This window comes from Bubalus bubalis, chromosome 10, assembly GCF_019923935.1.
Source record: "Bubalus bubalis isolate 160015118507 breed Murrah chromosome 10, NDDB_SH_1, whole genome shotgun sequence".
Classification (NCBI taxonomy): domain Eukaryota; kingdom Metazoa; phylum Chordata; class Mammalia; order Artiodactyla; family Bovidae; genus Bubalus; species Bubalus bubalis.
Window position 1 is genome coordinate 1,377,580 of NC_059166.1, and position 27,993 is coordinate 1,405,572.

Below are 27,993 nucleotides of genomic sequence, written 5' to 3' on the forward strand. Positions count from 1 at the left end.
TGATAATCTGCTCTTGGAACAGTCTGCTTCCCCAGACGTACCTCGTTTCTAGAGAATTATATGAAATCACTTCCCAGCAGCAGCAGCAGCGCCTTGGGATGCCGTCAGAAATCACTGCAGGCGTCGACAGCGTGCCCAGACGCGACGCTCACGTCCACTCATGTCTGATGGACACTGGCAGACGCTTTTCTCTTCTGACTCTCGTCTCCTTATTTATTCTCAGGTAGAGTCATGCAGAGGCAACCGAGCGGATTTAATTTTCAAAGTCAAAGGGTTTTTATTTAATCCTCTGGTAATCCTTCCAGAAACATGGCTGCACAATACGAAATGGAGATGAATAGACTGAGTCCCGCCCTCCTCGCCTCCTGGCTTCAGGGGATCAATCACAGCGACGAGGAATTACCTGCCAAACACCACCAGCCCAGGCTCCTGCCTCCCAGGCGGGCAGAGGTGCTGGCAGTACAGCTTATGGAGGAGGCTGGCGAGTCTTGCAAATTTGAAGCGATTATTTAAATGCTGAAACAGGCTCATAACTCGCTTACACGTTGTGATAACATCACACCCTGAGAGCGGAAGTTTTCAGTTACAGCGACCCTATCTGGTTTTAGGCAGAGAAAATTGGGTTCTCTTTTATCACAGTGAACTACTTCATCAGTTAAGTAGCAAAACTCTCAGAAAATGGGGATTAGAAGAAAATCTTCTCTAACTGGTAAACAGCATATTTTTTTCTGTAGTTAACCACATGCTTAGTGATACAAGATTGAATGCTATCACTCTAAGATGGAAAAGAATCTCATCTCTGCCATTTTTCATTATATTAGAGGTCCTGGGCAATCCCAAAAAAGGTAAGGAAAGGATAGGAATAAAGATTGGAAAGAAAATGTAAAACTGTTTTTAATCACACATGACAGAAATGTGCACATATAAGGAACTGAAACACCTATAGAAAGGAACTGCTAGAAATAATAAGTGAATACAGCAAGTGACATACAAAATCAGTGGAATCTCCATAGACTAGCATGGAGGACCAGAAGATGATTTTAAGTGACATTTGCAATGATGTCAAAACATAAAATAATCAAGAATAAATTTAGGAAAAGATGTGCAAGAGATTGAAAACCAAAAGGCATTCCTGAGAAAAATAAAGGGAATATGCTTAAATAGAGAGAACAGTACCACATTAATTGATTAGAGAACTCACTAATGTTATCATGTTAATTCTCCCAAAATTGATCTGTGAACTCAGAATGATTTCTATCAAAATACTAGGAAGGTTTTTCGTAGAAATTTGACATGTTCCAAAATGTATATGAAAATTCAAAAGACCTGAAATATCCAAAGCCCTCTTCCAAAATAATAAACTGGAGGACTAATGTCACCTTACTTGAAAAGTTATTGTAAAACTGCTTATCTAGACAGAATGCTATCTAAATAAGCATAATTAAACAGATTAAGGAGAAAGAATAAAATGTTCATAAATAGATACAGAAATGTATGCTCAACCGATATTTTACGAGGCACCAAATCAATTCAAAGGGAAAATCGTTTCAAGGACGATTCTAAACAATGGGCTACCTATACGCCAATTTAAACAGAAAGCCTGACTCACATCATACACAGACCTTTATCTGAGATAGACTGTTCTCAGATGTTCAGTCACGTCCAACTCTTTGAGACCCCATAAACTATAGCCAGTCAGGCTTCCCTGTCCACAGGATTCTCCAGGCAAGAATACTGGAGTGGGTTGCCATGTCCTCCTCCAGGGGATCCTCCTGATCCAGCGATTGAACTCGTTTCTCTCACCTCTCCTGCACTGCATGTGGATTCTTTACCATTAGCACCACCTGGGAAGCCCCTAAGATACCGATCTAAACAAAAAAGCTAAAAATATGTAGCCTTCATGGAAGATACAGTAGACTATCTTTGTGACATTAGGTTAGAGAAGGAGTTTTAGAATAAACACAAAAAAACCTACCCATAAAAGAGATATCTGGTAAACTGGACATTACACTCACCAAAAGATACTATTAATAAAGTGAGACAGCAAGCCGCAGATAGGAAGAAAATGTTCCTAAAACACATACATCTGACAAATAATCAGGTTATGTCAATGAACCCTACAAATCAATTAAAAAAGACAAATAATCTAATATAAACGGGGCAAAGATTTGAACAGACAATTCAAGATGAATAATAAGCATATGAGAAAATTCCTAGGCATCCTTGGTCACCAGGAAAATGCAGTAAACTCACAGGAGGTCCCATGGTGGGCCCGGGAGAGGGGCCTTGATGACCCAGACCAGAAGCATGCAGGCTGGTGAGGACGCCCAGCCGAGGGCACCCTCTTGCATCCCTCACCCAGTGTGACATGTGCTCCAGGGGTTCAGTTCAGTTCAGTTGCTCAGTCATGTCTGACTCTTTGCAACCCCATGAACCACAGCACCCCAGGCCTCCTTGTCCATCACCAACTCCTGGAGTCCACCCAAACCCATCCATGTCCATTGAGTCAGTGATATCATCCAACCATCTCATCCTCTGTCATCCCCTTCTCCTCCTGCCCTCAATCTTTCCCAGCATCAGGGTCTTTTCCAATGAGTCAGCTCTTTGCATCAGGTGGCCAAAGTATTAGGGCATCAGTCCTTCCAATGAACACCCAGGACTTTAGGATGGACTGGTTGGCTCTCCTTGCACTCCAAGGGACTCTCAAGAGTCTTCTCCAACACCACAGTTCAAAAGCATCAATTCTTCTGTGTTCAGCTTTCTTTAGAGTCCAACTCTCACATCCATACATGACCACTGGAAAAACCATAGCCTTGACTAGACGGACCTTTGTTGGCAAAGTAATGTCTCTGCTTTTTAATATGCTGTCTAGGCTGGTCGTAACTTTCCTTCTAAGGAGTAAGCATCTTTCAATTTCATGGCTGCAGTCACCATCCCTAGAGTAAACAGAACACGCGTCCCCAAGGTGACGAGTGCAGGATGCACGGGGCAGCTTCACTCTTGTGGAATGAAAACGCCTCCTGCCATATCAATAAACAGGACCCTCACAGCCATCAGTGACCTCTGGCCTCCAAAGGTGAATGAGGGCTCCCCAAACTGTGATCCAGCAGATTTTGCCACCCCACCTCCATTGCTAAGGAGCTGGGGATACAAGAAGCCATCATCTGCCACTCCTTAGGGTGAACAGGAGACAGGACGGGCCCAGACAGCTGAGGTTCACATGAAAGGGGAGAATTCAGCGAGCCCAGAGGCTTATATCTTCCCATCACAGAATGCTAAATTTCTTTACTTGATATCTGATCTATGGTGTTCAAACTGCCTGCTCCCTTTGTTGCAAACTTATATACAGCCTGACTGCCCCTTCTGCCTCCTTGGTGCAGTTTTCTCAGAAATACTGAGATGTAGGCTCCTGGGCTCGGATTTCTAAACATTCCCACCAGATAAAGTAACTCTCTACTTTCAGGTGTGACTATATTTTTTTAGTCAACACTCTCAATATCCCCCAAACGTTAACAACTAAAATAGCCACTTACTGGAAAAGGCACAGATTGTGGTATATGCATACAATATACAATCCTTCATATAAACTAGAGGAAAAAATTGGTAACAATTACAGCCAACAAGAGTGAATCTCAAAGCTATTATAATGAGTAAAAGCGGCAGAAATCAGGGGTTACATGGTGCTGTCATTTCATTTATAGACAATGCCCGCCCAGAGAAAGGATCCTTGAGTGATGGAAATTCAGCAGTAGTTTCCCCCCAGAAGACCCGGCCCAGGAAGGGTCCAAGAGCATGCAAAGGGGAGCCTCCTGTCCTGGGGTGGGTGCTGCTGGGGGGTGCATGCGCCACAGCCCACCTTACTGCGTGGACATGTTCCCAGCAGACAGACACCTAAATGACACGGAAAAGGCCCTTTTACTAAGAGTAAAATAGGGATCCTGGTTGGTGTTACTTGCTCAGTTGTGTCCGAATTTATGAAATTCCACGGACTGTAGCCCGCCAGGCTCCTCTGTCCATGGGATTCTCCAGGCAAGAATTGGAGTGGGTTGCCATGCCCTCCTCCAGGGGATCTTCCCCACCCAGGAATCGAACCCAGGTCTCTTGTCTTCTGCTCTGGCAGGCAGGTTCTTTACCACTAGCGCCACCTGAGAAGTCCCTTACGTAACACACACTGTTGGTGCTGCTGCTGCTAAGTCGCTTCAGTAGTGTCCAACTCTGTGCGACCTATATAGGGCAGGAAACCCTACTCTATGCTCCGTTGTAACCTAAATGGGGAAAGAATCTGAAAAGGAAGATATATGTATATGTATACATATGTGTACGTATAACTGAATCACTTTGCTATACACCCAAAACTAACATAGCATTGTTCAGCAACAAAACTCCAATAGTAATAATAACGACAAGGTAATAAGGGTCTCAGGCCTCTGAGTACTGACTTCCTGGGTAAAGACAAGTTTTGCTGTGAGAACAGAGCGTGCAGAATCTGCTCGGGTCCCATGTCCTGTGGGCACGTGTCTGCTCTGCAGGAACATCTAAGCTGTGGGCAGTTTTCAGACAAATCTGCTGCAGACAGGACCAGTGAGTCCATCCGCCCCCCAGCTTCCTGGGCCCAACCCTTGGGTCCCGCTCAGTGTTGTCTGCTGGCCGGGCTTCTGTTGCATCAGCTGCCCTGCAGCACTGTGGGACCAGTGGGCCAGTTTGTTCGCCATCAGTGGCCTCTGCCCAGCCCAGTTACCATGGCAGTCACAGCCTGGAGGTCCCAGAAATGCATTGCTTCCTCATCCGATGCTCACGCCCATCCTGAGGGTGCTTCTGCCTCTTAATCATCCCACTCAGGATAATTATGCCCTTATGTTCAGGAACAAATGATGCTGCGCTGGCCAATCCATCCTCTCTCCCCATCGCCAGGGGTTTGCAGCTCCTTCCACACTGGCAGGGGGTCCTCCCTGTGCTGTGACTTTGGGCTCAGACATAGGAACTGCATGGGGCTGTCTGCAGGCATTAGACAAGCTGGGGCTGGACACCTGGATGTGTGTGGACTGTCTCCCTGGGCCATAGGTGCTGCCTGGAGAAGGGCATTCCCAGTGTCTCCGCTCAGGCTGGGAGGATGAGACACATACAGGGCAGACCCAGGCCCACGTGCAGCCTGGAGCCTCCCAGAGGAGCCCAGCCAAGATCAGCAGATGCACGAGAAGTGAACACTGGTCAGTGATGACAGATAACACCCTGGGGCTACTTGTTATGACGCAGTAGCTGTCTGATACAACAGGCAGGCTGGTGTCAGCCTCAGAGGGCAAAATCCACATCGCCCATTTTCTTTGCATCTCCTTATAGCATTTTCAGGATTGTCTCAAAAAATATTCCTGGTCAAACCACCGAATGTCTTGCTTCTCCAGGCGTTTTGCTTCTGCCTTTCATGTGCACACAATCAACAGCACAGGTTCAGTTCTCAGCAGACAGCACAGATGAGGGGCTGGGCTTCACACGAGGAAGCAGCTGCAGAAGGAGGATCCACAGCACGTGGTTGGCTGCAGGGCAGCAGGGGCCAGAGTGGGGGCCCTGGAGCAGGTAAAGGAATTTCCACAAGCAGCAGAAAGCCTCATAAGAGTGAGTGCAGGGTCATGTCTGTGCTTTAAAAGCCCTGGTGGCAAAGCTCTCAGACGAAGGACCAGTTCAAGACTGTCTCTGGTCCCTACGCGGGACAATGAGGGCTTAATCTGAGGCCACCAGACACGCCTGATAGAAAATAACGAACCTGACCATTAGTAACCCAGGTAAAAATGCACAGGGAGTGGCTGGCTCATGTCATGTTTGGCAAAAACCAGTACAATATTGTAAAGCAATTAGCTTCCAATAAACAAAAATTGAAAAAAAAAAAGAAAGAAAGAAAAGAAACACACGGGAGACAACACGAGACAGTGACGACTTGCTGCCAAAGTGAAGGTGGGACCCTGCTCCCCTGCGGGGCAGCAGTGTGGTCCCCCCCAGAGGCACTCAGCAGTGTGGTCCCCCCCAAGGGGCTCAGCAGTGTGTTCCCCCCCAGAGGCGCTCAGCGGTGTGGTTCCCCCCAGAGGCGCTCACGCGGACGCACAGGCAAACCTTGTCAAGACTCTGAGCCAACAGGAAGACTGGCACCTTCACACTGCTTGTGTTAAAATGTATATGAATGCTGTTGGGGTTCATACAATGGACATGATTTCCTTCACTACAGACACCTACCTGCTGTGTGTGATTACACGTCACTTAGTCGGTGGATACTAAAAGGTGAACTGCTACAGACAATGGAGGTCTGTGAAGTATTCTGAGGTTTATAAAGGACTTCACATATAAAAACATTCTGGGGATAAAATAATAAACAACCTGCCAAGTAGGATCCACTTATAAACGGCATGTGAGTTTTACACACAGCAGAGGTTGGAGATTGATAATTATAACATTCAGTGGGTACTTAGCCTACATGTTTTTCAGGTATTAATTTACTTAATCACAACGTAATGGAAAAGACTGTATACATTCAGCTATATGTTATGTAACTGTGCACATATAACTGTGTGTTCAGCTGCAGAACATGTAACTGAGCCGCTTTGCTGTAAATTCCGTGAAGTGGGATCACCGTCGTCGTTTTGCACACTCAGCCACTGACTCAGAGAAGGTGAGTTCATTCTCTTCCATGCTGTCAGGGTACCAAGCAGCAGAGACTAGGTTTGAACTGAGCCATCCTGGCCCCAGAGTCCTGGTCTGAGGCCAGGCCCAATCTCTTAGAATTGATTCCTTAATTTATACACATGTTGTCTTTATCAGTCATAGAACTGTCTGTGGTTCTGGCCACCTGGTGCAAACAGCTGCCTGATGCTGGGAAAGACCGAGGGCAGGAGGAGAAGGGGGTGGCAGAGGATGAGATGGTTGGAAGGCATCACTGACTCAATGTACATGAGCTTGAGCAAGCTCCAGGAAACGGTGAAGGATAGGGGAGCCTGGCAGGCTGTGGGTCATGGGGTCGCAAAGAGGTGGACACGACTTAGTGACTGAACAATGAGCAACAAATTAAAACACAGATGACCAAAGACAGAAATAAAATAAAAGAGTTGTTTCCTTAGAGTTTGACTTCGTAGAAATGGAAGACTGGATGGGGGTAGACCTTGATACTTAGAGTTCTGATGGAATATAACTATTCACACATCCATTTTCAGTAAAAAGTCAAACTGGTATTCGTGGAGCAAGGTTTTGCCCACTAAGTGTACACGTTTAAGATGGTTGTATAATTAATTCCAATGAGAGTTTTAACTTTAGCTTTTTAACCCAGGATTGTTGCCATAACGCTTACAGGCCGGCCTGTGGGACCCAGATTTCTGCACATCCTCCTTCAATCCTGGTAGTAACAGAATGGGGTATACACATTACTATGTGTATGTTACCAGTGAGGAAATACAGGCTCTGAAAGGCTTTCTGTCTCAGAACTGCAGAGCCAGGAAAGGCCGGTGAGAACTCACACCCACCCACGGCCCCCCAGCCCTCCGTCCTTGGAAGTCACACACAACGCCTGTCCAGGAAGATCCAAAAACTGGTAAACAGGTAACATGGGAAGCCCACAGTCAAACACGTGTTTCCAAAAAATAAAGATTTGGATGCAATTCTTGGATACAGTTTCTTTGGAAAGAAAACAGTGATGGGTGTCCATTCTAGTTGATTTCTTCCCACATTTATTCCCATAGCAACAGACCCAAGTAACCATTTCCAGCCTGAACATGAGACCCAGACCCCAGTGGTGGGGGTGCGGGGGGGTTGGGCAACAAGTGTGGTGAGTCCCAGTGAAGACCACCCACCCCAGAATGACCTCAGAGCCCCTGATGGTGACCGGTTGCAAATCACACCCTTTCCCGTCCTCTCTCTGCATCTTCTGGATTGTTCTATGAGTGACAATCACATTACTCCACTCTTCCCTCCACATGGACCCTGATTCTCCTGATGCTTCCTGGAACCAGCCCCTACACACACCACACTGCCCTGGCCTCTGTGAGTCTCAGCAAGGCCCCACACGGGAGCGTCTCCTGCCCCTGCCCACGGACCCGAGGCCCAGGCCAGCCCTGGACACAGACCCCTCTCTCTCTCTGAGACAGCATCAGCCGGTCCTTTCCTCACTCACGGAACCCTTAGCGGTCAGCAAGGGATAACGCTTCATGTGGCCAAAAACACGCTCTAAACTTACTACTTCTTTCCCTTTAAATTCTGTCAAATTAGGAGACATAACAAAAAGACACCAAGAAAAGCCATCTGACTGTTTGGATGGCTTGTACCAGGAGACAGAACATGCTCCATTTTCCAGAAAAGTTCCACATTAAGGCCAGTAATTTAAGCTAATGCAGCTGATTACAAACCTATTTTAAAATACACAGTGTCCACTCAGGCCAATACAGAAAGGAGGCCAAATTTCTCCAAATTAGTTTTCTTTGCACATCAAAAAAAAAAAAAAAAATAGTGGGTATTACAAAACTGAGATGAGAAAAAGAAAACACAGCAGCATTCTGACCCCAAAGACGCTGCCTCTGCCCCACCACCCGCCCTGGTGTCCTGGACTGGCCTTGGCCAAGGGAGAATACAGAGCCGCGCTCCAGTTCTCACCAACTGAGAGTCCTGGGGTTGACCCTCCAACGCCCATCTCTGCAGGGTGAGGACAGGCCCCCACTGGACTGGCCCTGGGAGCTGGAGTCAGCGAGGCGCACAGAGCCCTGCGCCAGGCGCCCCCTCCAGTTTGGCACCCCATTCTCCCTCGGGGACGGGATGGGCAAGTGAGGGCCAGATGGAGCAGAGATGCCTGCTCAGAGGCGGCGGTCCGCAGACAAGCATCTTAGTCTAGGATGAGTCCCTGTCCCGGAAGATCTCTAACTTTCATCAGTTCAGTTCAGTTCAGTCACTCAGTCGTGTCCAACTGTTTGCAACCCCATGAGCCGCAGCACACCAGGCCTCTCTGTCCATCACCAACTCCCAGAGTCCACCCAAACCCATGTCCATTGAGTCAGTGATGCATCCAACCATCTCATCCTCTGTCATCCCCTTCTCCTCCTGCCCTCAATCTTTCCCAGCATCAGGGTCTTTTCAAATCGGTCAGCTCTTCGCATCAGGTGGCCAAAGTATTGGAGTTTCAGCTTCAAAATCAGTCCTTCCAATGATCACCCAGGACTGATCTCCTTTAGGATGGACTGGTTGGATCTCCTTGCAGTCCAAGGGACTGACTCGCAAGAGTCTTCTCCAACACCACAGTTCAAAAGCATCAATTCTTCTCTGCTCAGCTTTCTTTATAGTCCAACTCTCACATCCATACATAACCACTGGAAAAACCATAGCCTTGACTAGACAGACCTTAGTTGGCAAAGTAATGTCTCTGTTTTTCAATATGGTGTCTAGGTTGGTCATAACTTTCCTTCCAAAGAGTAAGCATCTTTTAATTTCATGGCTGTCTCACTCACCTAAAGCCAGACATCCTGGAATGTGAAGTCAAGTGGGCCTTAGGAAGCATCACTATGAACAAAGCTAGTGGAGGTGATGGAATTGCAGTTGAGCTATTTCAAATCCTGAAAGATGATGCTGTGAAAGTGCTGCACTCAATATGCCAGCAAATTTGGAAAACCCAGCAGTGGCCACAGGACTGGAAAAGGTCAGTTTTCATTCCAATCCCAAAGAAAGGCAATGCCAAAGAATGCTCAAACTACCGCACAATTGCATTAATCTCACACGCTAGTAAAGTAATGCTCAAAATTCTCCAAGCCAGGCTTCAGCAATATGTGAACCGTGAACTTCCAGATGCTCAAGCTGGTTTTATAAAAGGCAGAGCAACCAGAGATCAAATTGCCAACATCCGCTGGATCATGGAAAAAGGAAGAGAGTTCCAGAAAAACATCTATTTCTGCTTTATTGACTATGCCAAAGCCTTGACTGTGTGGATCACAATAAACTGTGGAAAATTCTGAAAGAGATGGGAATACCAGACCACCTGATCTGCCTCCTGAGAAACCTATACGCAGGTCAGGAAGCAACAGTTAGAACTGGACATGGAACAACAGACTGGTTCCAAATAGGAAAAGGAGTACGTCAAGGCTGTATATTGTCACCCTGCTTATTAAACTTATATGCAGAGTACATCATGAGAAATGCTGGACTGGATGAAGCACAAGCTGGAATCAAGATTGCTGGGAGAAATATCAATAACCTCAGATATGCAGATGATGCCACCCTTATGGCAGAAAGTGAAGAACTAAAGAGCCTCTTGATGAAAGTGAAAGAGGAGAGTGAAAAAGTTGGCTTAAAGCTCAACATTCAGAAAACTAAGATCATGGCATCCAGTCCCATCACTTCATGGCAAATAGATGGGGAAACAGTGGAAACAGTTTCAGGCTTTATTTTTTGGGCTCCAAAATCACTACAGACGGTGATTGCAGCCATGAAATTAAAAGACGCTTACTCATTGGAAGGAAAGTTATGACCAACCTAGACAGCGTATTACGGAAGAAACAACAAGCCAAAGCTTGTGGGTGAGGGTGGGAAAGCCAAGTGGGTTTCACACGGCCTCGTAGCAGTCACAGCAGAAGCTGGACACAGGCCAGGTCTCCAAACCCACGTCACTGCCACAAAGCCCCAAATAGAGAAAAGACGGAGGTACTGGGGTCGGTGGTGACCACGGCAGGACTCTGGGGGCAACATCCCAGTCCTGGCTCAGCTCCCAGCAGCATAGCTCTGCTGCGAGATGTTCATTACAGAAGCTATGGTCCGGGTTCGATCCCTGGGTCGGGAAGATCCCCTGGAGAAGGAAACGGCAACCCACTCCAGTACTCTTGCCTGGAAAACCCCATGGATGGAGGAGCCTGGCAGGCTACAGTCCATGGGGTTGCAAAGAGTCGGACACGACGGAGCGACTTCACTTCACTCTCACTTTTTTCATGGGTGGGGCTGGGGGGATTGAGGGGATGAGGACTCTGTGGTTCCCGTAAACCTGAAACTGCTATAAATATAAATTATATTAGATACAAAATAAATAAATTAAGAAATGGTTCCCCATCTGAAATGATGTGAGTGTTGAATTCTAACAACAGACATTGGCTCCCCTCAGTCTTTGATTGGCTGCTCACCTGTGCCCCCAGGTCTGGTCCCCAGCTTAACTGAGGCCCCATTCATTCTGGGCTTTCCTGGTGGCTCAGATGGTAAAGAATCCACCTTCAATGCAGGAGTCCGGGATTTGATCCATCCCTGGGTCGGGAGGATCCCCTGGAGAAATAAGTGGCTGCCCACTCCAGTATTCTTTCCTTGGCCAGGAGAGCCTGGTGGGGGTCACAGTCAGACATGACTGAGCAACTAACTCTCACACTTCATTCATTCTGCTTTCTCACTATCATTTTGTCGGCTCAAGACTAAATCCTCACCTTGAGTGACATCTGAAGTGTTACAAGTCACCATAGGAAACTCATAAGCATTTAGTACTGACTTAAGCATCTATTAGACATCCATGGCTTTACAAATTATAGAAAGGCATCAGAAGGAAATAGCAGGCAGTGATTTTAAAGACGCGAGACATGAAACAGAAAAATATCTTAAGTAATTTATTAGCCTCTGCTTCAACCCCTAAGTCAACTTCCTATACAGTTTGGTTGTAACACATTGCTATTTCAAAAATTAAAGTGATGGCTTTAGATAAAATAGTCCAGTGATCATGAGAACACATAATAATTGAAAAACACTTAAATTAAAAAAAAAAACTCTCAAGTCAATGAAAAGTCTCTTTCCAACCAAGGATTTTAGAGACATTTTTACTTTTTTTCCCTCTTCTAATTTTAAAAACTGACTTTGAAAATGAAGAAAGTACTTGTCTTTCTCTTAATGCAGAGTCACACAAACAGGAAAACAAATTATTTCCAAGCTTCCAGCAAACAAAACATGTCTTTCAGCTGAGACCAGTCTTGGAAAATGTATTGATATTTCTCAAGGTAAGTTAGAAAAGTTATGAGCAGTAGAAACAGGGAGTTAGATAGAGTGTTTCTTGATATTCTTAGTCAAGGAGCACCTGTAAATAAAGATGCTGGACTTCTCCCCTCAGCTGGTGGGTTGTCCAGGCTTCTCTACGTGTCTCCCAGCAACTCAGATAATAGGTGTGTGTCTTCCGGCACAACTGAACGTGCCACACACTAGGATCTGCACAGTCTGCTTGTAAAATCTACAAGTGTACAGAGTAAAGGCACGCATGCTAAGTCGCTTTAGTCGTGTCCGACTCGTTGTGACCCCATGGACTGTAGCCCACCAGGCTCCTCTGTCCATGGGAGTTCTTCAGGCAAGAATGATGGAGTGGGTTGCCATGCCTTCCTCCCAGGGATGTTCCTGACCCAGGGATCGAACCCAGGTCTCCCGCATTGCAGGCGGGTTCTTTACCAGCTGAGTCAGCAGGGAAGTGGGTTGTCATTCCCCTCTCCAGGGGATCTTCCTGAGTGAGGCACTGAACCAGTGTCTCTTATGTCTCCCGCACTGGCGGGCGGGTCCTTTACCATTCGTGCCAACTGGGAAGCCCGTAAAGTAAAGGCAGACCATCTATTACAACAGTCTACGAAGTCTTACATGTTGCGCTTCCAGTGTCCATCACTGCGTGAGAATCGTGTATCTGCAAAAGCTGTCAGCCGCATATAAGTACCTAGGGCAGACTCAGGTGGCGCGGGAACCCCAGAAACAAACACCCCATGGAGCAGAAGTGATAGATGCTGAGATGGCTTCATAAAACACCTGAAATTTCTTTTTAGTTAACATAAGCTGCACTTCGCTGGTTTTTTTATTTTTATTTTTTTAAGTTTAAAAGAATCACCAATTAAGAATACCCATTTTATGAAGTCCAAACTGTAATGAGGTACCACCTCACACTGATCAGTATGGCCATCACCAAAAAATGTACAAACAACAAATGCTGGAGAGGGTGTGGAGAAAAGGCAACCAACCCCCCTACATCGTTGGTGGGAATTTAAGTTGGTGCATCCCCTATGGAGAACACTGTGGAGGTTCCTCAAAAAACTACAAATAGAATTATTGACAACATAGGACCCAGCAATCCTGCTCCTGGGCATACATCAGAGAAAACCACAATTCAAAAAGATGCATGCAGCCCAGTGGGCATGGCAGCCAAGACACGCAGCCAACCTCAGTGTCCATTGGCAGATGGAGGGGCAAGGACGGGGTGCACGCATGTGATGGAACATTCCTCAGCCTTAAAAAACGCCGTCTGCAGCAATAGGGCCGCCTAGAGATTATCATTCTAACTAAAGTAAGTCTGAAAGAGAAAGACAAATGCCGCAGATATCACTTACACGAGGAATCTAAACTATGACATAAATGCGTAAATCTATGAAATAGAAACAGACGCACTGACATAGAAGGACCTGTGGTTGCTAAGGGGGAGGGGCACGGGGGAAGGATCGGGCATTTAGGATTAGCAGATGAAAAGGCAATGGCACCCCACTCCAGTACTCTTGCCTGGAAAATCCCATGGGCGGAGGAGCATGGTGGGCTGCAGTCCATGGGGTCGCAAAGAGTCGGACACGACTGAGCAACTTCACTTTCAGTTTTCACTTTCATGCATTGGAGAAGGAAATGGCAACCGACTCCAGTGCTCTTGCCTGGAGAATCCCTGGGACAGGGGAGCCTGGTGGGCTGCCCTCTCTGGGGTCGCACATAGTCGGACACAACTGAAGCGACTTCTCAGCAGCAGATGAGAAGTACTATATGTAGAACGGATAAGCGACACGGCCCTACTATAGAGCACAAGGAACTGCATTCAACATCTTGCAATAAATCATAATGGGAAAGAAGATGAAAAAGAATATATATATATACACACATATATCACTGAATCACTTTGCTATTCAGCAGAAACTAGCACAACATTGTAAATCAATCATATAACAAGGTTTTAACAAAGAAGAAAATCCATTTTATATAAGATATTTGTGGCCACAAAAGCAATATTAAGTTTGAGGGAAATTCTCAATATTGCCTTCAGCCAACATTTGATACACTGGAATAAATTTCATTCTAGTTAAACACAGAAACTTTTGTCAAAGGTTGATGAGAAACTACCCACAGGGCTTTCATGAGAATCCCATTTCTTTCAGTGAGTTTAGTCACTCAGTCACTTCTGACTCTTTGCAACCCCATGGACTGTAGCACACCAGGCCTCCCTGTCCATCACCAACTCTTGGAGTTTACTCAAACTCATGTCCATTGAGTCAGTGATGCCATCCAACCATCTTATCCTCTGTCATCCCCTTCTCCTCCTGCCCTCAATCTTTCCCAGCATCAGGGTCTTTTCCAATGAGTCAGTTCTTTGCATCAGGTGGCCAAAGTATTGGAGTTTCAGCTTCAGCATCAGTCCTTCCAATGAATATTCAGGACTGATTTCCTTTAGGATGGACTGGTTTGATCTCCTTGCAGACCAAGGGACTCTGAAGAGTCTTCTCCAACACCACATTTCAAAAGCATCAATTCTTTGGTGCTCTTCTTTATAGTCCAGCTCTCACATCCATACATGACCACTGGAAGAACCATAGCCTTGACTAGACGGACCTTTGCTGGCAAAGTGATGTCTCTGCTTTTTAATATGCTGTCTAGGTTGGTCATAGCTTTTCTTCCCAGGAGCAAGCATCATTTATTTAACCAATGACGAAAATCCCCCCTATTGTAAGGGGACATCTCAGGAGGAAGATCCCTGGAGCCTAGGATGATGCAGGAGAGAAGACGCAGATGGGCCTGAGGTGTCCACAGAGGGGATGTGCAGCCTCCACGACCACACGGAGCCCGTCTCCTCACAGGCTCTGCTTTCAACGCAAAACGCCCTAACCCAAGCACACTGCAGTCATCCTACCCGGACGCTACGGACTGAACTGGGTTCCTCCCCACATCACAGGGGCAAGCCCTACCCTCTATGTGCCTGTATTTGGAGGCAGGGGTTTTAAGAAGGCAATCAAGGTTAGATGAGGTCATAATGGTCATGGACTGGAGTCCTTATGAGAAGAAGAGACACCAGGATGGTGTGAACCCGGGGGAGAGGCCACGTGAGGATGCAGAGAGGACACAGCATCTGCAGGTCAGGACACACCTTCTCCCCAGGATCCACTTGTACCCAGACTCCCAGCCTCCAGAACCAGTAACAAACACCCCCCACAGCCCACGATGCTTTGTTAGGACAGCCCTTGCAGAGTAACACGTGGGGTGAAAATGTGACCTTTGAGGAAAGCCCAGGGGACCTTTCTCTACTGAAGATTAGCCAAAGAAAGACTGAGAACAAGGAAGAGCGTTTATTGACAGGAAAGGTTACCAGACAAAATACAGGACACCAGGTTAGATGAGAATTTCAGATAAATAAGCAATAGTTTTAGGATAATTATGCCCCATGCATACTTATTTTCTTCTTTTATAGCATTTTCTCTAACTTTCTGTTTTTCCCAAGCATACCTGCTATAATGTAACTTTTGAGCCAATTTCACTAGCTTAAAGAAAAAAATTCAAGGAGGAGGGAGGAACTTTTCCAGCAGGATTAACTTCAAATTCCACCCTCAAGGTTCAGGACAGCCAATGGAAGAGGGCTGTATGTTTGCAGGAAGACCACAGCTCTGGGGGCCTGAGCACCTCTGTGAGCCTCTGAGGGTGGTGCCGCAGCCCCGGCTTCCCTGAAAACGGGGCCTCCACTCTGGGTGACAAAGGGGGACCTTGATCAGGCAAAGGTTTCTTAGATAACGCATCAAAGCCATGAGCAACAAAAGAAAAATAGACAAGTTGGATTTCATCAAAATTAAAAACCCTTGCAATTCAAAGATCAGAGATCAGATCAGTCGCTCAGTCCTGTCCGACTCTTTGCGACCCCATGAATCTCAGCACGCCAGGCCTCCCTGTCCATCACCAACTCCCGGAGTTCACTCAGACTCACGTCCATCGAGTCAGTGATGCCATCCAGCCATCTCATCCTCTGTCGTCCCCTTCTCCTCTTGCCCCCAATCCCTCCCAGCATCAGAGTCTTTTCCAATGAGTCAGCTCTTCACGTCAGGTAGCCAAAGTACTGGAGTTTCAGCTTCAGCATCATTCCTTCCAAAGAAATCCCAGGGCTGATCTCCTTCAGAATGGACTGGTTGGATCTCCTTGCAGTCCAAGGGACTCTCAGGAGTCTTCTCCAACACCACAGTTCAAAAGCATCAATTCTTCGGTGCTCAGCCTTCTTCACAGTCCAACTCTCACATCCATACATGACCACAGGAAAAACCATAGCCTTGACTAGACAGACCTTTGTTGCCAAAGTAATGTCTCTGCTTTTGAATATGCTGTCTAGGTTGGTCATAACTTTCCTTCCCAGGAGTAAGTGTCTTTCAATTTCATGGCTGCAGTCACCATCTGCAGTGATTTTGGAGCCCAGAAAAATGAAGTCTGACACTGTTTCCACTGTTTCCCCATCTATTTCCCATGAAGTGATGGGACTGGATGCCATGATCTTCGTTTTCTGAATCTTGAGCTTTAAGGCAATTTTTTCACTCTCCACTTTCACTTTCATCAAGAGGCTTTTTAGTTCCTCTTCACTTTCTGCCATAAGGGTGGTATCATCTGCATATCTGAGGTTATTGATATTTCTCCCAGCAATCTTGATTCAAAGGACATCATCAAAAAAGTAAAAAGGTAATTCACAGGATGGGACAAAAGTATTTGCAAATTATGTATCAGATAAGGGACCTGTATCTAGAACATATAAAGCCTAACAACTCCAGAACTAAAAGACAAAATAACCAAATAAAATGAGCACAGAATCTGAACAGACATATCTCCAAAGAAAACACACAGATACCCAGCAGGCACATGAAAAGGTGCTAAACATCGTTAGTCATCAGAGAAACGCAAAGCAGAGCCACAAGGAGACACGAGTTCACACTCACCAAGGTGACTGCAATCAAACACAACCAACCAACCAGAAGGTAACAGGTCCTAGAGAAGATGCGGGGAAGTCAGTACCCAGAGCGTCCCTGATGAGGACGCAAACTGGTACATCTATTTTGGAAACAGTTTGGCAGCCCCATAAAGACGTTAAACGTCACCTTATGGTGTAATCCAGCAATTCAACCATCGGGTTTGAACCCAAGAGAAGTGACAACATACATCCACACAAAAACTTGCGCTGGAAATGTCCACAGCAGCTGACAAATGGAACCCATCCAAATGCCCATCAATCAGCTGATGAAATAAAACGTGGTCCGGAACATTATTGAGGCAAGAAAAGGGACGAGGTGCTGACATGCACACTACCACCTGTATGATACTACGAGCCCCGTGCTAGGAGAAAGAAGCCAGTCACGGAAGACCGCACATGTGAGACTCTACACATCTGAGACGAGAGGACAAGTCCGTCTGCGGAGGTTGAAGTGGGTCTGTGCTTACGTGGGCAGAGGGTTGTCAGTGGGGACTCACTGCTAATAAATGTGTGGTTTGGGGGTCTGGAGTGAGGAAAATGTCCCAAAATCAGCTTGTGATGGTTTTCCAAAGGCTTCTGAGTTGTACACCAAATGGGTGAACTGTATGGTAGGCGGATTCCATCTGAACAGAGCTGCATAAAGGCCACCCAGGGCATGGGGCACGGATGGGCAGAGATGGCCTTAGAGGCCACAGGAGAGCCAGCTGCCCACAGGCCACCAGAGGCCCTGCGAGGGACACGGCATTCTGAGGGGTGACCCGGGGCCCTGCTGGGGTGTTCCTAAACAGACACGGCTCTCACTTTTGAAAGCACCATGTGGAGAAAGCTGCAGTCTGGAACACAAGAGGGGAGGCCTGAAGACCGCGGGGGTCCAGGCAGTGACTCCAGCCAGGCGAGGCATGGACGGCTCTGCGGGCCTGGCGCTGCAGGACAGGTGGGAAGCGGGAGATACATCACAAACGCAGAGCCTGCGGAGTGGCCCGAGGGCTGGACAGGGTGTTGGGGGAGGCTCACAGCATGGAGGAGGCCTGACATGCTCGTTGCCTTGCACTCAGGCACCTTTGGGAAACTTAGAGATTTGTTTTATGTACATGTATAATTACAAGCAGAAACTTAAAGATGGCCAAAACCTTGACCCATGGACTGTAGCCTGCCAGGCTCCTCTGTCCATGGGATTCTCCAGGCAAGAACACTGGAGAGGGTTGCCATGCCCTCCTCCAGGGGATCTTCCCTCCCAGGAATGGAACCCAAGTCTCCCACATTGCAGGCAGATTCTTTATCATCTGACCTACCAGGGAAGCCTGGAGGTCTATAATTATAAACAAGAACTTAGAGATGGCCAAAACCTTGTTGGTAATAGTTAAGATGTGTTTGCGGTGTGACTCAAATTTTCACATGAAAGTCAGCAGAGAAGCTGCTCAGAATGCAGCTTCAGAAGCCCCAGCCTGAGACGCAGCTACTCAGACGAGACTGAGACAGGGGCGTGCGTTTTAATCAGGGTTAGATCCCAGGTGCCCTGGGGACGCACAAGGGACCGGCAGGTACAGGCAGCACCGCGCCTCTCAGGAGCGAACACGGGGCTGGTGGGCAGACGGGACCCCAGCACACAGCCACGGTGAGCAAAAGGCCAGTGGGGTAGTTAGTCCCTCAGTCATGTCCGACTCTGCGACCCCATGGACTGCAGCCCACCAGGCTCCTCTGTCCATGGGATTCTCCAGGCAAGAACACTGGAGTGGGTTGTCATTTCCTTCTCCGGGGGATCTTCCTGACCCAGGGATCAAACCCAGGTCTCCTGCATTGCAGGCAGATTCTTTACCGTTTGAGCTTTAGGGAAGGCAAAGGCCAACATGTATATAAATGACATGAACACACACACGCATATGTGTGTGAGTGTGTGTGTGTAACCATACGAATAGCACCATAGGGTACATGAAGTAACCAGCGGGACCTAAACGCAGGACCTAATCTGGCTGTGCAGTTATGATCATATTTGCAGTTTTCCTCACGGCTGTGTTTAGGGCTCAGCCAGGGCCGCTGCACCGAGATCTCAGGCCCAGAGACTGGCCTCCCCGCAGCAGGGCGGACGGGAGAGGAGGTGGCAGGTGCAGGGCCAGGCTGGGCCTCCAAGAGGACCTGCCCTCCGGGTGATTCTCCACCTCCTGAAACCAACCCATGGGCTGAGCCCGGGACAGGGCTGGGTCCCTGCACAGCTGAGGAGCGCGGTGGCTACTGAACAGAACAGGGAGCTTCTGAGCGTCTTGTTCAGACATGGAATTGCAGTGCCTTTCTGCTTCCTGATAAATCTGGCTTGTCCTCCAGAAGCTGATTTCCTCGTGATAAGCACATGAAGTAAACTGAAGTGTTAGGCAAATCGCCTGGATCTGCTGTTCAGGTAAGTTTTTGGCGTCTTTTCATACATGGGACAAGGTGGGATGGTATTAAACGATTCGTTTTCCACTTCCTCGGGGGTCTCAGCTCACAGAATCTTAGTCTTCCTCTGATACTCGGTGCTTTGATGTAGTTGTTGCTGTCTGTTGTTGCTCAGTCCTAAGTCGTATCCAACTCTTCGTGACCCCATGAACTGCAACAAGCCAGGCTTCCCTGTCCTTCCGAACTATCTTCCGGAGTTTGCTCAAACTCATGTCCATTGAGCTAATGACACCACCCAACCATCTCATCCTCTGTCGTCCCCTTCTCCTCCCACCATCAATCTTCCCCAGCATCAGGAAAAGACTTCCAACGAGTCAGTTCTTCGAATCAGATGGCTAAAGTACTAGAGCTTCAGCTTCAGCATCAGTCCTTCCAGTGAATATTCAGGACTGATTTCCTTTAGGATTGACTGGCTGGATCTCCTTGCAGTCCAAGGGACTCTCAAGAGTCTTCTCCAACACCACAGTTTGAAAGCATTGATTCCTCGGTGCTCAGCCTTCTCTATGGTGCAACTCTCACATCCGTACATGACTATTAGAAAAACCATAGCTTTGACTAGACAGACCTTTGTCGGCAAAGTGATATATCTGCTTTTTAATATACTAAGTTTGTCATAGGTGTTTTTCCAAGGACTACCATCCCACAGTCTCCAGAATCAAAAATCACAGTCACAGAAAGTTAACCAAAGTGATCACATGGGTCACAGCCTTGTGTAACTCAGTGAAGCGATGAGCCATGCCATACCAGGCCACCCAAGACAGACGGGTCATGATGGAACTTTCTAGCAAAACGTGGCCCACTGGAGAAGGGAATGGCAAATCACTTCAGTATTCTTGCTCGAGAACCCCGTGATCAATATGAAAAAGCTGTGGTGTAGATATTTTATTAAATACATAACTAAATGAGATCTTGCTAAACGACTTCTTGGTCTGCTTTTTCATCTGAAACACAAGAGCCTGATGTATCCTGGCTTCAGGCCCTAATGTAATTTTCAGACAAAACCACAGGAGCGCTTCCAGACCAGTGCTTATCTGAGACAGAAATGCAGGAGGCGGGCAAACTAGAGGAAAAAGATGATAACCATAAAGATGGATGAAGGCAAGGGAAAGGGTTGCATCTGTGAAAATCAGAGACACGTTTTAGATAAAAATAATTACTCAACACGTGCTTGGCTGTGTACAGACACTTGCACATGTGGAATGAAAATACCTCCCGCTGTATCAATAAACAGGGTTGTCAGCCATCAGTGACCTCTGGCCTCCAAAACTGAACGAGGGCTCCCAAAACTGCGACGCTGTAGGTTCCGTCACCCCCCATGGTGATGGCTGAGGAGCTGGCGGAATGCAAGAAGCAGCCACCTGCACTCTTTAAGGTGAACGGGAAACAGGATCAGCTCAGACAGCTGAGGTGAGCAGGAGAGGAGTGAATTCAGTGAGCCCAGAGGCACGCCCCTCCCTCACGGAATGCTCCATTGCTTCACTTGATATCCGATCTCTGCTGTTCAGACGGCTTGCTCCCTTTGGTGCAGGCTTGTATACAGCCTGATTTCCCCTCCTGCATCTTTGCAGAAATTTTCTCAGAATTACTGGGATGCCGTCTCCCGGGCTCAGAGTCCTAAATGTTCCCACCAGATCAAATAACTCCCTAATTTCAGGTTATGACTAATTTTCAGTTCACACACAGACACACACACCACGGCACCCCCAGGAAGAATCAAAGCCTTAGCGGCTGCATTAACAATTCTCAAACTCCCCGCAGCCCAGCCGGCTCACAGAGGTCACTGTAACTGGCTGTACCTCTTTTTGGCCAAGAGCCAGCCGTCTGTCAGCAGTTCAGATGGCAAGGATGGCAAGACAAGGCCTGTTGGTTGGCAGAACGTTCTTCCGCCGCCCTCGAGGGTGCGGCAAGAAGGCAAGTTTGGGTTCAACGGTGAGAGTCGTTTTCAAAAGGACCCTCCCTTGTTCACAAGCCGCATCAATCCTGGTTTAGTCTCTGATCCGACTGATGGAGGATCACAGAAACACCTGACCTGTTAACTTTCTACTTACGAGCGTGAAGTACAAGAAGAGACTTCGTATTCGGTTCACACAGCTAACCAAGCAGTAGTCGACATGACCCCACAAACTCCACCGCCACACAGACACCTTCCTTCAGCATCATCAGCCCATTATGCACTTTCTAGCACCTGATTCTCCAAACTGGGAATCCTGCAACCTCTGGAGTGAACACACACACCCACAACTCTCAAGAAGTGTCCTCTTGCTATTTGCAAAGTCCAGGCCTGACCCCATGTGTGAACAAGTGGATAGTAACCCCGGTCCTGTTTACAGACTGTACTCGGACGGTCCCAGTGATCGACCCAGAGTGCCCCCAGACAGGCCCCACTACCCATGAGGTGAGCGCACCGTTACCCGTGGAGATGAGATGCTGACTGATGCTCAGAGAGCTTCGTCAGGATCCCGGGGCCTCGTGGGAACCCAGCGCAGCCCTGCCCTTCCCACGGCCCTGGGGGCTCTGAGCAGCAGCAGCAGCTGTAACCCAAGTTAGAAGGAGGTCGGACACGGGGTCTCGGGGCTTGGGACGGCCAGGCCCAGGCAGCTCAGCACACTGAGTCCCGCTGCAGCACATGGGCATCCGTGTCCCAGGGGACGAGGAGGTGGCCTCGGCCTCGTGTGGGGGGGCCTGGGGTAGAGACGCTGCTGCCTCCCCAGTTCTCACACCCGCGGTCCGTCCACCTGGCCAGATTCACCTCCCGTCACGTCCCTCCTGGGGCCGTGTCCCTCCCCAGGGGACAGCCTGGCCGGAGGAGGACGGCCAGCACTGTCCAGGTGTCTTCACGAGCAGGCAGGCTTCCCAACCCACGGTCAGCCACAGAGGTGCCTCGGGAAAGGGGGTCAGAGCCACAGCGCGGCGAGGGGGCTGGCTCGGTGCACAGTCAGACCCGGGCTAGGCCCCTCCCGGCCACGCGGAGAGTTTGCAAAGCATGCTTACCCCGAAGGCGGGGGGCAGTGGGCCGTATTATTCAATCGCACAGCACTTGCCTGGAACAAAATAGTGTTTCCCAAATTGTACTCAATAGCTCAAGTTCTACAGAGGACACCATTTAACATCAGGCCTCATTGATTCAATGATGGGTTAAATCTCATTTACACCGAGAGAATAAATAAGTCGAAAGCCCTTTTTTTCACACAGTGAGAGAATAGAGGCCCGTATGTGTATAAGGCTGGCGTGTGTTGTCAGCCAACTGAGACACAGTCTGCCTACTTTCACTACTGTTTTCTGTACTCATGTTGAAATCTTGCATCCTGATTAACCAGTGTTTCAATACTGAAATCTAAGAATTAAATGTGATTGGGGTTAAAACTCCCCTTCATAGTTAGGAAACGTGGATAAATCATCATGTATACTTTAGTAGCATAGTTATTAATAATACTTGTAAGTAATACACATTAAGAGTTCACCTTGAAAAGGAGCTACTTGATTTATTTGAGTATCTTAATATCTTCAAATGACCGACGCTCTATAACTTAAGAATGTAGTTGGCATCTTGATGTTTTGTAAGGTCATGCTTGAAGAATGGGGTAGAAAGGGAAATGAGGAAATAATGTTTTAAAACTTACAAAGGAAGAAAAATATAATTGGTGATCTTTTCCCCCAGGGAATGCAATTTACCATGATTTAAAGCAGAATCAAAAGATAATCATCTTTTGGCTATAATTTTAATATGCACAATAAAACAAAAATTATCAACCCTGAATAAAACAGAAAAATGTTTCCACGGAGGGGGTCCCATAAAACTGTGGAACATCTTGAGATACAGAACCTCTCTTGGATGGAAAACAGAGCTGTTTTTAATGGTTTAGGAAGGGAGAAATATTTTTCTTCCAAGTGGGAGGAGGGTTTCAGAGATGGCAAAAACTGGGGCCTCTAGTTTTGCTCCAGCTCACATGCAAAACTTACAAAGACCACAAACGAGAAGACCGCTAAAGCCGCGGCTTCTTCATTAGAGCGGGTCCCACGCCTGAGTGTGTCACGCCGGGTCTGCAGCCAACACAGCTCCCTGGGGCTCGGGGTGCCGCCTTCAGAGGTCCTTGGCTCAGACTCAGGTTCGGAAGAGCCGCAGGCAGAGAGAGAAAGCATACACACTCCCCCGCCAACATAGGCCTTGCAATAAATAATGAAGCCAAACGCCCGCCGCCCCATGCTAGCACTCTCTGCCCTGCGGAAAGCATAGCCCGCTCTAAGCCTCTGGGAGCAGATGCCGGTGCCCTCAGCCAGGCTGGGCCCCGTGGGCATGCTGAGACCTCGTGGGTGGCCGCGGCCTGAGCGAGGTGGGGGAGCAGCTCCACCTTCCCGAGCCGCAGTGTGCATGCACGCGTGCTCAGCTGCTTCAGTGTCCAACTCTGCGTCCCATGGACTGTAGCCCACCAGGCTCCTCTGTCCACTCCAGACAAGAACACTGGAGGGGGTTGCTGTGCCCTCCTCCAGGGGATCTTCCCGACCCAGGTCTCTTGCGTCTTCTGCATTGGCAGGCAAGTTCTCTACCACTAAGCCACCAGGGAAGTCCCCCAAACCGCAGACTGACTCCTAAAGTGAATAGGAGGTCCCAGTGCATCGAGGCCACTGCCAATGGGTGCTCCTGGGGGCCTGTGGCACAGCGCACTCAGGGTACAGCCCACCCGGCCCTTAGACCTCCATTTCTGAGCAGCCATGGGAGATGTGGGGCTGCATAGGAAGCAGAGAGATGAGCGGCTGGAGAGGAGGTGGGGAGATGAGCGGCTGGTTGGGAGGCAGGGAGATGAAGGGCTGGAGAGGAAGCAGAGTCAGGAGCGCCTTCTCTCCCAGGGCGGGCAGACCGTGGGGCAGGGCCCGGGCGCCTTGTGACCTGCGGGGCCCTGCACACCTGCTGTGCCGCAGGGTCCACACAGGAGACAGGCCCACCGTGCCGTAAACTATTCATATGAAGTAAATAACGAGGCAGCAGGGTGCCCTCGGCTCCTTTCTGATGGAAAAGATAAACAGAGTCTGCCCTCTGCTTGTCACCCGCCATGGGCCATCCTGGGGGGCCCCTGGCCCTTCTGGGTGAGCCCCTTGATGGGGGAGGGGAACCTCCTTGACTCAAAGCCACTCATTTGAACGTGACTCTCATCCTCAAAATGCCTTCAGAGCAACAAGGTGCTTGGCCAAGAGACCGGGCGCTGGGACCACTGGACGGGCAGGGAACCATCAGGCTGGACGCGAGGATCTTCTGGCGGGGCGCTGACGCGGCTGGGGAGCAGCGAGCAGAGAAAGCGAGCTGCAGGGAGCCCCGTCCAGTCTAGGAGGGGCTGTGCCCGGTAAGGGGGCCGCCTCCCCTCTCTGAGGGCTGAGGGGGGTGCCCCACCGCCCTCACCCTGCACGGGGGTCTGGGGGCAGGGTCAACTCAGGCTGTGGGGGACGTGGTCACAAAGGCAGGTCTACACACCACAGCAGCCTGGAGAGGACAGGAGTGATGCTGAGTGCATGCCCAGAGAGAGGGTGTCGGCTGCATGCAAGTGGGGCAGGGTGCAGGTGGACAAATGCGGGGGGGCAGGTGGACACAAGCAGGTGGGGCAGGTGGACATGAGCGGGTGTGGGGGCAGATGGACACAAGCGGGTGGGGCACGTGGACACGAGCGGGTAGGTGCGTGCTGGAAGCAGGGACGAGGCGGTCTGCGCGCCTAGAGCTGGGGTCCGAGAAGACCCAGGGATGACCGAGGGCCAAGAATGTTTGAAAAGCAGAGAACACAGCCCCAGGAGCAAGGACGGGGAATGAGTGCAGGTGAGGCAGTGCAGGCTGAGGATGAGGCCGGGGAGAACGGTCTTGGAGGCAAAGAGCAAGGGGACAAGAAGGGGGGAGGCGGGGGGACCCGCCGGAGAACCCTCTGTCCCTCCCACCCCAGCCTTCTCTGCTCCAGGCCTGCGTGTGGTGAGGGGTTTGAACTCAGGGCTCCAGGCCCGCACAGGTGCGCTGTGGCCAGGGCCAGGCGTGAGGCCAGGACCACCCTCACACCTCCCCCTGGGAGCAGGGGGCGTCCTGCCCCTGCGGTTCAGTGGCGAGGCCAGGCCGGATGGCCCTCGGGTCCTGCGCGCAGGGGCCCTGCAAGCGTCCGCTGCCTCGCGTGTACTGCGTCCTCCTCTGAGGACCGAGGCAGGACGCAGGCACAGCCTCGCGTGTGAGGTGCGTGCCCGTGGTGAGCGCAAGAGGTGGCAGCGCCTGTCAGTATCCCTACTGTTCCAACCAACAAACAACTGCACTGTGCTTTCATATTCTAGACTGGTCTAAAGGCAATCAGGCAGAAACCCAGGAAGCAGTTAATGTACCACAGGGCAAGAGTGGCAGCTTGATAGAGACGTGAGTTCATTTTATATAATTAAACGATACGTCACAAAATCTCTTATTTGGTAAAATTCTGTAATCAAGCTTTGTAACTTCTATAAGTAGAATGATAAAATTGAATATGAGATGATTCAAGAGCATGAAGAAATATGTGGACATTCTCAATTATATATTAATAGAAAGAAATTGAGTGAATTCTTTAAGTAAAATGCAATTTTAGGTTTGACTCACTCACTCATGTACACTGAGTTGAAAAATGTTAGGGATACTTTTCCTGCAAAACGAACCAACAGAGGAATATTTCATTTATGTTTATATTGAATTTTAATTACTAAAAGTGCAGCAGAGAAACTGTGTGTTACTTAGACTAAATCCAGTCTTCAGTTATTAATGCATTTGCTTGTTTTTTGTTTAACTTGTTGTTGTTTACTCGCTAAGTCATGTCTGAATCTTTGTAACACCATGGACTGTAGATCACCAGACTCTTCTGTCCATGGGGTTTTCCAGGCAAGAATACAGGAGTGGGTTGCCATTCCCTTCTCCAGGAGATCTTCCCAACCCAGGGACTGAACCCAGGTCTCCTGCACTGACAGGTGGATTCTTTACCACGGGAAAGAATCTTCACATGGGAAACCTCTTGATTCGCTTAGTTTTAGATAAAAAACCAACGATATCATCAACGTGACCACGGAACACATGAATAAACATTTGCTGAGAGCCTGCATGAGCAGATTTTCATAAGCTCGGAGCAAGAAAGTCCCTCCCCAGATGATTTGCACTTTCTGCTCTGAACCTCAGTGGCCACGTCCTCAGGGCACCCTTCACTCTGCACAGCTGTGCTCCTGTGTTTGGTAACACAGGTATTGTTCTGTCATTTTAGTTCTAACTCTGGGAGCAGAAACAGTGCCTTTAGCTGACGTAGAGAAACATTAGAGAAAAAAAGCAAAGCATTTTCTGTTCTCCTGGCAAGAACACTGGAGTGGGTTGCCATTTCCTTCTCCAGTGCATGAAAGTGAAAAGTGAAGGTGAAGTTGCTCAGTCGTGTCCGACTCTTCGCGACCCCTTGGACTGCAGCCCACCAGGCTCCTCCGTCCATGGGATTTTCCAGGCAAGAGTACTGGAGTGGGGTGCCATCGCCTTCTCCGATAAAGGAATGGAAACAGTACGGAGAAACAACAGAAATTTGTAAAAACGTGGACTAACAAAGAGCCACAAATCATTTGTTAAGTAAATGTGTCCACTTCTACCAAAGATTATCAGTAGAAGTATCTTTTAAGTTAAACACAAATGAAAGCTCTTCTGACACTGGAATCTCGGTGATAATGGTGGTCATCACATAAAACCTATGATTGTTTGCCATTTCATCACTAAACTCAATACAGTAAGTACCGTATTTAACATCTTAAAATACCACCTAGGGCTGACTTTCTTCAAACCCTCAGAAAGAACACGTTCCTGGACACTGGGGTTAAACACAGATATAATCCCATAATTTCATGCCCCGTGTCTATAAATCAACTCAGTGTCATTGTTTTGTGTTCAATACATTTAGGCTGATTTAAATCAAATTATAGTGTAGGATAACTTGGGTAAACTAGAATTTCCTGAAACATTATTTTCAGTCCCACTGAATACTGAAAGTCTGAAGTGTTTTTACCAGTTAATTATAATTGACAGGCCACGCAAGCTTGAAAACCTGGTAACAGTAGGTGATGGGCGAAACGCAAATGCACGTGTTGTATGAACTTCTCTGGAGCCAGGAGAGCGCCCCACTGACAATTAAACTTGTTTGTTAATGCACATTTCAAATGACACTTTTGCATTTGTTTCTCAAATTAAGCGCTGTCACGCTAATTCTCCCCAAGAGGACTTCAGGATCTCCCGGTAAAGCTTTCAATGTTTGAACTAATTTCCCATGCACTGATCTATATGCACAGAAGCAAACCAAACTAGATAACCTTTGGAAATACAATGACAAGATTGTATAAAACTAATTCAGTTTCTAAAGTTTGTAAGAGAAATGTACAGGTTAACATCTTGATGCAATAGGAAAATGCATTAAGATTAATTTCTGAGAAAAAACTTTAAAATTCTATAATATGTTCTATAACTTAGCAAATTTAATAAAACACCCAAATTTGAACTATACTCTGATGGGCAAACCACAGCATTATTTGCATGACTCATTGGTGACCAGAGAAAAATACGTGCTTTGCAGGTAACTTCCAGAAAA

General features: G+C 48.2%; 1 protein-coding gene across 2 annotated transcripts in view; it reads right to left on the bottom strand.

Annotated features, from left to right (window-relative positions):
• Positions 1–27,993, bottom strand: part of SMOC2 (SPARC related modular calcium binding 2) — a 155,964-nt gene that overhangs the window by 53,373 nt on the left and 74,598 nt on the right. The window lies entirely within an intron of this gene.